The sequence below is a fragment of the Lepus europaeus genome, chromosome 17 (genome assembly GCF_033115175.1).
Source record: "Lepus europaeus isolate LE1 chromosome 17, mLepTim1.pri, whole genome shotgun sequence".
In the NCBI taxonomy this organism is placed as follows: Eukaryota; Metazoa; Chordata; class Mammalia; order Lagomorpha; family Leporidae; genus Lepus; species Lepus europaeus.
The window spans coordinates 42347806-42360417 of NC_084843.1; the positions used below are offsets into that span (position 1 = coordinate 42347806).

The 12612-nt window shown below is 38.5% G+C and overlaps 1 protein-coding gene across 2 annotated transcripts in view; it reads left to right on the top strand.

The window, feature by feature from the left end:
• PRKG1 (protein kinase cGMP-dependent 1) overlaps positions 1-12612 on the top strand; it is a 1351832-nt gene that overhangs the window by 197496 nt on the left and 1141724 nt on the right. The window lies entirely within an intron of this gene.

Sequence of the window (12612 nt, forward strand, 5' to 3'; positions counted from 1 at the left end):
GTCAAATTGTTAAATCAACATCAGGAGTCACTGTGTACTTACATCTCATGTGGGATCTGTCCTTAATGTGTTGTCCAGTGTGAAGTAATGCTATAACTAGTACTGAAACAGTATTTTTACACTTTGTGTTTCTGTGTGGGTGCAAACTGATGAAATCTTTACTTAGTATATACTGAATCAATCTTCTGTATATAAAGATAATTGGAAATGAAAAAAAAAACTTGGTTTTAAATTGGACATTGCATAGAAAATCAATTTTTAAAAAAATATCGTGTAGGATCTCTTTCCTTAATGTGCTGTACATTGTGATTTAATGCTATAACTGGTACTCCAACAGTATTTTTTCACTTTGTGTTGCTATGTGGGGGCAAACTGTTGAAATCGTTACCTAATATATACTAAACTGATCTTCTGTATATAAAGAGAATTGAAAATGAATCTTGATGTGAATGGAAAGGGAGAGGGAGCGGGAAAGGGGAGGGTTGTGGGTGGGAGGGAAGTTATGGGGGGGGGGGAGCCATTGTAATCCATAAGCTGTATTTTGGAAATTTATATTCGTTAAATAAAAGCTTTAAAAAAAGTTTATTATGGAGTACAAAAATTATTTTATGGTTAATATTGTATTTTATCCTATGAACTTTTAGGTCAGTTTCATATACAGTTTTTCATATTTCAGACTATACTTTTAATGTCTGAAATGCATATTTAACTGAGAAAAATGATGGTATTTCAATAATCTCTCAGCCCGTATCTTAAATTTATTTATTTTCCTGGATGAATAAGTCATGATAAGCTGTCATTTATGTAATTTTTTTTAGTATTTACCTCACACAGTTGCTTCCAAATAGCAATTTCAGAAATCACAGTGATGAAAGAGTGACTCACTTCCATGTCATAAAATTGCATCATGAATTCCAAATTGCCTAATTCTCCAAACCTCACTTAACAGTCCATTTAAGCCCAATGCTGTTACCATCTTCTCAGTACTATTTAGTTTAAAAGTTGAAGATGCATTGAGTTTAAAGATTTTGGGGGATCATAGCCCAGATACCTTTTAAAAATTATGTTTTGGAATAAGGTTACTCATCTAATGATAGCATTTAGTAAGAAAATAATTTGGGGCCAGCACCATGGCTCACTTGGCCGTGGTGGCCATTTGGGGAGTGAACCAATGGAAGGAATATCTTTCTCTCTGTCTCTCTCTCTCTCTCTCTCTCTCTCACTGTCTATAACTCTACCTGTCAAATAAATAAATAAATAAATAAATAGTTTGGTAAAGCAAAGTATTTTATAATCAGGCACCTGAATGATAACACAAAGAATAACTGTCTCATTTGGAAAGCTTAGGTTTGGAGAGAAAAGTAGTTCTATTTTTTTCATAATATGCTGTTTTGAAAATTGGCCCTATATGGTTTCTAAAATTACCTAACTATTCATCTATTTCTATATGGATATTTTCTGTTAGGCTGTCCTGTTTAGAGGAAACTGCATACTCTTTTCTAATCACCCTCCATGAGAATGCTTCGATTCTTTTGTATTTATTTGCACATTTTCAAGCTAGGTTTATATAGCAAATATATATTTTTAATTCATTAGTAAAATTTTGTTTAGAAGATTAAATGGAGACATCAATATTTAAGAACCTTTTCAGTTTATTATACTCTAAGTTCCACAGTGTCTTGCCCTAAGCCAGCACATAGTAGGTGTTCCATTCATTTAGCAAATTTTTTAATTGATATTTTCTTGACTATTTCTTGACAATAAAATGTCACAGTTTACTTTAGAGAATACTTACACATACTTATACACATGCAAAAAATGTATCTCATACAATTATCTCACAAACACACACATGTGTACACACAAACCTGTGTTCAATTCCCTTCTTGTTTGTCTTCTTATTGATAATTATAACTGACAATAAGCCATGGAGCTTATGAACATTTTTAGGCAGATAGTTATTAAGCATCTGGTTAGACCTAAAAATTACCTATTTTCTCCCTAGATGAAAATTTCCTCCATTTAATTTTTTTTTTAATTTGACAAGTAGAGTTGCAGACAGTGAGAGAGACAGAGAGAAAGGCCTTCCTTCCATTGGTTCACTCCCCAAATGGCTGTCATGGCTAGAACTACGCTGATCCGAAGCCAGGAGCCAAGTGCTTCTTCCTGGTCTCCCATGCAGGTGCAGGGCCCAAGCACTTGGGCCATCCTCCACTGCCCTCCCGGGCCACAGCAGAGAGCTGGACTGGAAGAGGAGCAACCGGAACTAGAACCCGGTGCCCATATAGGATGCCAGCGCCACAGGCGGAGGATTAACCAAGTGAGCCACGGCAGCATCCCCTCCTTCATTTAATTTTTAAATCTCCCACATTTAGTCTCTTTTTTTCTTTAATATTTATTTTATTTATTTGAAAGACAGATTTACAGATAGAGGTAGAGACAGAGAGAGGGGTCTTCCATCCACTGGTTCACTCCTAGATAGCCACAACAGCTGGAGCTGTGCCAATCTGAAGCCAGGAGCCAGGAGCTTCTTCTAGGTATCCACATGGGTGCAGGGACCCAAGGACTTGGGCCTTCTTCTGCTATTGCAGGCCGAAGCAGAGAGCTGGATTGGAAGGGGAGCAGCTGGGACTAGAACTGGCACCAATATGGGATGCTGGCACTTTAGGCCAGGACTTTAACCTGCTGTGCCACAGCGCTGGCCCTACATTTAGTCTTTTAATCTAAAACCTTTGTTAAAAGTTAGTAAGCCAAATCTGTAAAAATTGTTTATTGAAAACTCTAAGCAAACTGGGTATGGAAGGAACATTCCTCAATATAATCAAAGCAATTTATGAAAAACCCACGCCCAACATCCTATTGAATGGGGAAAAGTTGGAAGCATTTCCGCTGAGATCTGGTACCAGACAGGGATGCCCACTCTCACCACTGCTATTCAATATAGTTCTGGAAGTTATAGCCAGAGCTGTTAGGCAAGAAAAAGAAATTAAAGGGATACAAATTGGGAAGGAAGAACTCAAACTATCCCTCTTTGCAGATGATATGATTCTGTATTTAGGGGACCCAAAGAACTCTACTAAGAGACTATTGGAACTTATATGGAGCTCATTGAAGAGTTTGGCAAAGTAGCAGGATATAAAATCAATGCACAAAAATCAACAGCCTTTGTATACACAGGCAATGCCACGGCTGAGGAAGAACTTCTTAGATCAATCCCATTCACAATAGCTACAAAAACAATCAAATACCTTGGAATAGACTGAACCAAGGATGTTAAAGATCTCTACGATGAAAACTACAAAACCTTACAGAAAGAAATAGAAGAGGATACCAAAAAATGGAGAAATCTTCCATGCTCATGGATTGGAAGAATCAATATCACAAAATGTCTATTCTCCCAAAAGCAATTTATACATTCAATGCAATACACATCAAGATCCCGAAGACCTTCTTCTCAGATCTGGAAAAAATGATGCTGAAATTAAAATGGAGACACAGGAGACCTCAAATAGCTAAAGCAATCTTGTACAACAAAAACAAAGCTGGAGGCATCACAATACCAGATTTCAGGACATACTGCAAAGCAGTTGTTATCAAAACAGCATGGTAGTGGTACAGAAACAGATGGATAGACCAATGGAACAGAATAGAAACACCAGAAATCAATCCAAACATCTACAGCCAACTTATATTTGATCAAGGATCCAAAACCAATCCTTGGAGTAAAGACAGTCTATTCAATAAATGGTGCTGGGAAAATTGGATTTCCACGTGTAGAATCATGAAGCAAGACCCGTACCTTTCACCTTACACAAAAATTTATTCAACATGGATTGAAGACTTAAATCTATGATCCGACACCATCAAATTATTAGAGAGCATTGGAGAAACCCTGAAAGATATAGGTACTGGCAAAGACTTCTTGGAAAAGACCCCAGAAGCACAAACATTCAAAGCCAAAATTAACTATTTGGATTGCATCAAATTGAGAAGTTTCTGTACTGCAAAAGAAACAGTCAGGAAAGTGAATAGGAAACTGACAGAATGGGAAAAACTATTTGCAAACTATGCAACAGATAAAGGATTGATAACCAGAACCTACAAAGAAATCAAGAAACTCCACAACATCAAAACAAACAACCCACTGAAGAGATGGGCCAAGGACCTCAATAGACATTTTTCGAAAGAGGAAATCCAAATGGCCAACAGACACATGAAAAAAATGTTCAAGATCACTAGCCATCAGGGATATGCAAATCAAAACCACAATGAGGTTTCACCTCACCCTGGTTAGAATGGCTCACATTCAGAAATCTACCAACAACAGATGCTGGAGAGGATGTGGGGAAAAAGGGACACTAACCCACTGTTGGTGGGAATGTAAACTGGTTAAGCCACTATAAAAGAAGTCAGTCTGGAGATTCCTCAGAAACCTGAACATAACCCTACCATACAACCCAGCCATCCCACTCCTTGGAATTTATCCAAAGGAAATTAAATTGGCAAACAAAAAAGCCGTCTGCACATTAATGTTTATTGCAGCTCAATTCACAATAGCTAAGACCTGGAACCAACCCAAATGCCCATCAACAGTAGACTGGATAAAGAAATTATGGGACATGTACTCTATGGAATACTATACAGCAGTCAAAAACGATGAAATCCAGTCATTTGCAACAAGATAGAGAAATCTGGAAAACATCATGCTGAGTGAATTAAGCCAGTCCCAAAGAGACAAATATCATTTGTTTTCCCTGATCGGTGACAACTAACTGAGTGCCAAAGGGGAAACCTGTTGATGTGAAATGGACACTATGAGAAACAGTGACTTGATCAGCTCTTGTCCTGACTGTTGATGTACAATGTAATACTTTATCCTTTTTAGTATTTTTTTTTTGTTCTAGTACTAGTGGTTGAACTCTGTAATTAACACACAATTATTCTCAGGTGTTTAAATTTTAACTGAAAATTGATCTCTGTTAAATATAAGAGTGGGAAAAAGAGAGGGAGGAGATGTACAATTGGGGACATGCTCAATCGGACTTGCCCCAAATGGTGGAGTTAGAAACGTGCCAGGGGATTTCAATACAATCCCATCAAGGTGGTATGTACCAATGCCATCTCACTAGTCCAAGTGATCAATTTCAGTTCACAATTGATCACTCTGATAGGTCTAAGAATCAAAGGGATCACACAAACAAGACTAGTGTCTGCTAATACTAACTGATAAAATCAAAAAGGGAGAGAACGATCCAACATGGGAAGTGGGAGACACAGCAGACTCATAGAATGGCAGATGTCCTAAACAGCACTGTAGCCTCAGAATCAGCCCTTAAGGCATTCGAATCCGCTGAAAAGCCCATGAGAGTATTGTAGGCATGGAAAGCCAAGACACTCTGGGGAAAAAAAAAAAAAAAAGAAGACCTAAATGAAAGATCTCTGCGAGTGAGATCCCAGTGGAAAGAACAGGGCCATCAAAGAAGGAGGTACCTTTCTCTGAAGGGAGGAGAGAACTTCCACTTTGACTATGACCCTGTCGGAATAAGATCGAAGTCGGCGAACCCTAAAGGCTTCCATAGCCTTGGCAACTCATGATTAGAGCCTAGGGAGATTACTGATGCCATAAACAAGAGTGTCAAATTGTTAAATCAACATCAGGAGTCACTGTGTACTTACATCTCATGTGGGATCTGTCCTTAATGTGTTGTCCAGTGTGAAGTAATGCTATAACTAGTACTGAAACAGTATTTTTACACTTTGTGTTTCTGTGTGGGTGCAAACTGATGAAATCTTTACTTAGTATATACTGAATCAATCTTCTGTATATAAAGATAATTGGAAATGAAAAAAAAAACTTGGTTTTAAATTGGACATTGCATAGAAAATTAATCAATTAATGGCTGATCTGTACAGTGATCTGCCCTCAAGGAGACCCAACAGGCCAGTCCACTGCAGTGGCTTTCAATGTGATAAGCCTGGGCTTCAGCAGAAGTCAGCTTGTGAAGAGCCCTGGCAGCTCTGCCAAGAGTTGGATCACTGGAAATGGACCTGCCCTGGAGTCGAAGGATGCCCAGGTCAGAGCCACAGATCTTATTGGCTCGAAGCTGAAAAGCCCTTCACTCAGCCCAACTTCCAAAGGGACCACTGCAGCTGAGGGGATGGCCAAGTAGGGTCAGCAACATTGCAGGCAGAACTGTAAATTTCTTGTTAGAGATGCCCCCTGCCTTTACCTGGCCAGCTCTCCTCCCAGGCCAGCCAAGTAATGAAAGTCAACAGAGTGCCTTCCCCTAGGAGGTTCACACCTCCCTTAGGATATACCCCATGTGAAGAGATAGATAGGTCTGGGCCTCTGAATTTACAAGGCCTAAAGCCCACCAGATTATTATCAAGCCCCTTCTATCAGGTTCTATTTGCCTCTCAATCAGAAAACTTAATTGTAGCTTAGACAGCACCTTTCTTAGCTCCTCTAATAATGACTCTGTCCTTTGTTCTAGACCCTGTCTAGTGCACTTGGGCCTCATTCCTTTGTAATCATAACCTCTACTCTACCACCAATGGCTCTACTCCCAACATGTGTGTACTGATGGTCCTCTTCCCCACTTAATGCTGTATAATTGTTCAAACCTGGTAAATGCCACTCTTAGGATCATTGGTTACTATCCTCACTCTGTCTTTTATGACCTTGTCTAAATATGATCAGAGTCGGCAAACTTGGAAGGCTTCCATAGCCTTGGCAACTCATGACGACAGCCTAGGGTGGTTACTGGCGCCATAAACTAGAGTGTCAATTTGTTGGGTCAACAACAGGAGCCACTGTGCACTTGCTCCTCATGTGGGATCTCTGTCCTTAATGTGCTGTCCATTGTGATTTGATGCTATAACTAGTACTCAAACAGTATGTTTCACTTTGTGTTTCTATGTGGGTGCAAACTGTTGAAATCTTTATACTAAATTGATCTTCTGTATATAAAGAGAATTGAAAATGAATCTTGATGCAAATGGAAGGGGAGAGGGAGCGGGAGAGGGGAGGGTTGCGGGTGGGAGGGAAGTTATGGGGGGGGGGGAAGCCATTGTAATCCATAAGCTGTACACTGGAAATTTATATTCATTAAATAAAAGTTAAAAAAAAAACAAAACAAAACAAAAAAAAAATATCGTGTAGGATCTCTTTCCTTAATGTGCTGTACATTGTGATTTAATGCTATAACTAGTACTCCAACAGTATTTTTTCACTTTGTGTTGCTATATGGGGGCAAACTGTTGAAATCGTTACCTAATATATACTAAACTGATCTTCTGTATATAAAGAGAATTGAAAATGAATCTTGATGTGAATGGAAGGGGAGAGGGAGTGGGAAAGGGGAGGGTTGCGGGTGGGAGGGAAGTTATGGGGGGGGAAGCCATTGTAATCCATAAGCTGTACTTTGGAAATTTATATTCATTAAATAAAAGTTTAAAAAACATTGTTTATTGTAACATTTGGACAGTGCGGGATTCCAGTTAAGATCCTTAGAGTTTGGCTGTGTGAGTGTGTGAATTCTCCTGTTTTTGAAGATGCTGGGATTCACGTAATTGTATATGAATCTTCCATTAATGTGGAAACATATCTTACTGTGCTCAAAAGATAACTTATTTAGCTAAAATTCTCCCTAGAAAATCAAAGAAACTTAAAACTTTGATAGAAATTTGTAGCTTCCTGTATCTTGTAGTGCTTTGTTACTAAAATGCACTTAATCCATAAACCTTTTTTTTTTTTTTTTTTTTTTTTGACAGGCAGAGTGTGATCTGATGGCAGGAGCCAGGTGTTTCTCCTGGTCTCCCATGGGGTGCAGGGCCCAAGCACTTGGGCCATCCTCCACTGCACTCTCTGGCCACAGCAGAGAGCTGGCCTGGAAGAGGGGCAACCAGGACAGGATCGGTGCCCCGACCGGGACTAGAACCCAGTGTGCCGGCGCCGCAAGGCGGAGGATTAGCCTAGTGAGCCGCGGCGCCGGCCTTAATCCATAAACTTTTAGAATTCATTGCGTGTATTTCTTTAGTTCACCATGTCAAATATATCTCTTTCTTAAAACACTCAAACATATCACAGAATTGCTAGACCTCAAAGGACTTCCAAAAGTGGCCACATCTTTTTTCAGGCTTTATTAGCTGAACTGCATGTCCTAAGAACTGATAGAACTGGATTTCATAAAACTGTTACTATTGAGAGTGTTTTTCCTTATACTTAAACTTATGCAGCTTAAAACTGTTTTGAATTAAATGATTTTTATTGTTTAAAATGGAGAACTGGTTTTTTAATTGCTGTTGAATTTTTCTTGTTTCTAAGACTGAGGGGGAAAGAATATCTGTCATGCATGTTTTTGCCTTAGGAAAGCTATGAAGTCTTAGTGTTCTCACCACCAAGAAAAATAAGTGTGCCCAGTAATGGATTACTGTGTTAGTTGGCTAGATTCAGTCATTACACAATATACACGTATATTAGGACATCATCTAATATAACATAAATGTATACAATTGTTATTTTTTAAGTTAAAAAATAAGCCTTGATGTCCCCATGGGAGACCAAGATAAGCACCTGGCTCCTGCCATCGGATCAGCGCGGTGCGCTGGCCGCAGTGGCCATTGGAGGGTGAACCAACGGCAAAGGAAGACCTTTCTCTCTGTCTCTCTCTGTCTACTCCGCCTGTCAAAAAAAAAAAAAAAAATGCCTTGAGCAATTTATTTAGCCTGTACGTGTCTGTTGCATTTCATGTAAAATAATGAATTAATAATACCTTCTTAAAGGGCACTTGTGAGGAAAAACTGAAGTGATTCCCAAATATGAAATATTTAGCACTTACTGAAGAACACTGTAACCATATATATATATACATGTGTGTGTATATGTACATACACTAATTATTCATATTAACCTAGGAAATCCAATTATTTAACTTTCTTTTCATCTTCCAAAATATACAAATAATTAAGTATTGTTACATCAGTCTCAAGAAGTGGGAAACTGGAATCCACTAAGATAAGGTTTTTTTTCTTAAAAAAAAAAAAAAAAAAAAAAAAGGCTTTGTGAGGCCCTTGCTGTGGCACAGTAGGTTAATCCTCTGCCTGCGGCACCCAGCATCCCATGTGGGCGCCAATTCTAGTCCTGCTTGCTCTACTTCCAATCCAGCTCCCTGCTATGGCCTGGGAAAGCAGTAGAAGATGGCCCAAGTCCTTGGGCTCCTGCACCCGCCTGGGAGACCAGGAAGAAGCTCCTGGCTCCTGGCTTTGGATCGGCATAGTTCCGGCCGTTGTGGCCATTTGGAGGGTGAACTAACAGAAGGAAGACCTTTCTCTCTGTCTCTCCTTCTCACTGTCTGTAACTCTACCTCTGAAATAAAATAAATAAAATATTTTTTAAAAAAAGGTTTGTAAAAAGAAAAATGAAAAAAAAGTAGTTGTGATTTTTGGGTCTTTGCAAATTTCCACTCTGAATATTTCCCTTGCGATCAGTTTCAAGCTATGAACATTATGCCTTAGTGCAGAGCTGCTCGTATGTTCGAGGCAGCTGAGAGTTATCACCAGATGTGGTCATAACTATGTAATCGTATCTGTAATTGCAGAATTGGTATATGAATTTGATATGTTGTGCTTTTATTAATTGTTCATGGACTGTTTTTTTCCATCAGAAAGTTCATTGATTATACTTCAAATATTACTTCCTTTAACTGGGGACATCTCAGGTCTGCCTCTCAAGTCTCACCTTTGAAGCTGCAGCTGACACACAGTATTAATTTTCCCTACTTGAAAACAGCACATTGAACTTGTTGCGCTGCAATCAGTCCTCACAGTAGCATGCTCTGTTACACATGTGCAATGTTTTTATTTATACAGTGTGGGTAATTTTTGTCTTCTGGTGAAAGAATATAAAGAGGCTTGTGAATTCTCTCTCTCTCTCTCTCTCTCTCTCTCTCTCTCTCTCTCTCTCTCTTTCTCTTTCCTTCCTTCCTTCCTTCCTTCCCTCCCTCCCTCTGTCTCTCTCTCTCTCCCTCTACCCCCTCTTCTTCCTCCCACCCCTGCCTCTCCTTCCCTTCCCATTCTCCCTCTTTTTGTCTGTCTCACCCTCCCTCTCTTCCTCTTCTAACCCCTCCTCCCTCTTTGCTTTTTTCTCTTTCCCTCTCTCTTTCAAGGCCAGGCCTAATACTGTTTCCTCCATCATGCTTTAAAAAGTATGGATTTCTTCTTCCCAAAACTTCCTACCCCTCTTTGGGCATGTATCATTACATTTTTGTTCATTGCTTCTCAAAGTGTGATTCCTGGACCTGCAGTGTAGCATCACCTGAGACCTTGTTAGGAATGAAAATTCTCAGGGTATACCCTAGACCTTGTGAGTCAGAAACTGTAGGGCTGGTGCCTAGCAAGCTGTGCTTTAACAAGTCCTCTGAGTGATCCTGATTCTGAGTGACTGGGGTCTAATTTAGCTTTCAATTTAGTTTTATTTTCCATATGGACCAGGATTTATGAATAACTATCTTTTTTATAATAGGTAGCAACAAAATAATTGTTGAATGAAATGATAAATCAGTGACTATAAGGACAATTTAAGATACAAAGCCCAATTAACTAGAGAAATAAAGGGCACGGTATTGTGTTTGAAAGGCTATCATTTGAAGGAGAAATAATAAAGATTCATATGCTAAGATTAAGGTATATGAATACAAATTCAGAGTGGATAATCTGAATACAAATTATTTCCTTAAATTAGATTCTATTAAATTAATTCTATTTACTTGTTTAATTAAATTCTAACACGAATTCTGGGAAGTAAGTGTTATAATCATTTCACCAATGAAAAAATGAAGCTCAGAGTGTATATATCTCTTCACATGTCAGGATCATATGGTCAGGTTTCAAATTCGGGTCTTTTAGAACTCACTTTCCTTACCATGTCCAGAATCCAATTTCAGTTTTAAAAGATAATTGGTTCAATCAGTTTCCCCAAGAGTACTTTATCATTTATAAGTGTGAACCAGGCACAAAGTTAGCGATTTAGCATTTAGGACTGAACAGCCAGTTTCTTCACATATAGAAGGAAAAAAGTGAAAGTACCTAGTACTTTGAAGAGCTATTTTGATGATTAAATATGGATAGATCAAAGTAATCACTAAATCAGACAGTCAACATGATGTAAAGTACAAAGATGGAAAGAAAGGCTTGCAAAGAAAGCTTAGATGTTTGAGATTGTTGATTTAGATTGTCAGCAGCAGGTTTTCTAGAGCGTTGACACTGATGCTGATCTAAAACGACAACTATTGTTTGGCCAGGTGACAGACGAATGAAAGCGTACTTCAGACACTGAACCTGCCTTTGGAAATCCCAGCAGTCAGAGTATAATGGAGATGAAACACCAGAATTATATAAGGGTTATACTACATGTGTTATCATTTTTTATCTAATTCTAAGTATTTGTGTTCTGCACATAGTCCATAAAATGTCATTGATATGACAGCAGAGCAGAATTGTCTCTTCATATCCATGGATTCTGCCTTTATGAATTAGCAATGAATTTGAAAGCCAAAAAGTAAAAATTGCGTTATATGGAACATGTATTGACTTTTTTCTTATTATTTTTTAACCCTTACAGTGAAACAACTATTTGTAAAGCAGTTACCTTGTATTAGGTATTACAGGTAATCCAGAGGTGATCTAAAATACATAGGAGATATGTGCAGGTTATATGGAAATACTATGCCATTTTATGTGAGGGACTTGAGAATCCTTAAATTTTTCTGTCAGCAGAGGGTCCTGGAACCAGTTCCCTGCTGATACTGAGATGGCTGTGTATATAAATGTCCTATACAAATGTTTGCAGTAAGGATATCATCAAATAATTATTGATTAAGGAGTGAAGCCAGAAAAAAGGCAGAAAACTGATGGACTTAGAATTCGGATGAGTCAGTATTTTAAGCAAACCTAAATTCCATACAATATCTTCTGGTTTTTCCCTGGTACTCTGTAGGAATAAACAAGGATGCCAGATGGCTTTGTGCACTTTTGTCCATGATTAATTGTTGAACTATCCTCTAACTGGATTACAGTGGCATTTATTCTAGAAAATCTCAGATTTGATTCCCTGCCAATCATACTTATCATTTGATGTACAGTCTGCAGTGAAGACAGGATTGAAATGGGTATGGTTTGAGTAAGAAAAATGGATGTTTACAATGAAATTATGATAAGAACCTTATTTCCAAGTGTCTAAGTAGCTTTTTTGAGAACATTAATAATTTAAAAATGAAATATTCAACAGTTACTTTTTTCAGTTAACAAACTATTCTTTTTAAAAATAATATTTAATTACCTGGGAAGACATACACTCACAGTGAAAGGGAGAGGGATAGAGGGAGAAAAAGCTCCCATCCCCTGGTTCACTTCCCAAATGCCTACAACAGCTGGGGCTCAGTTAGGTTGAAGCCAGGAGCTGGGAACTCAATCCAGGTTTCCCATGTATGGGGCAGGGACCCAATTGCTTGCATCATCACCTTCTACCTTCCAGTGTGTACATTAGCAGGAAGCTAGAATCAGGAGGGGACTTGAACCCAGGCATACAAACAAAATGCAGTTATCCCAAGCAGT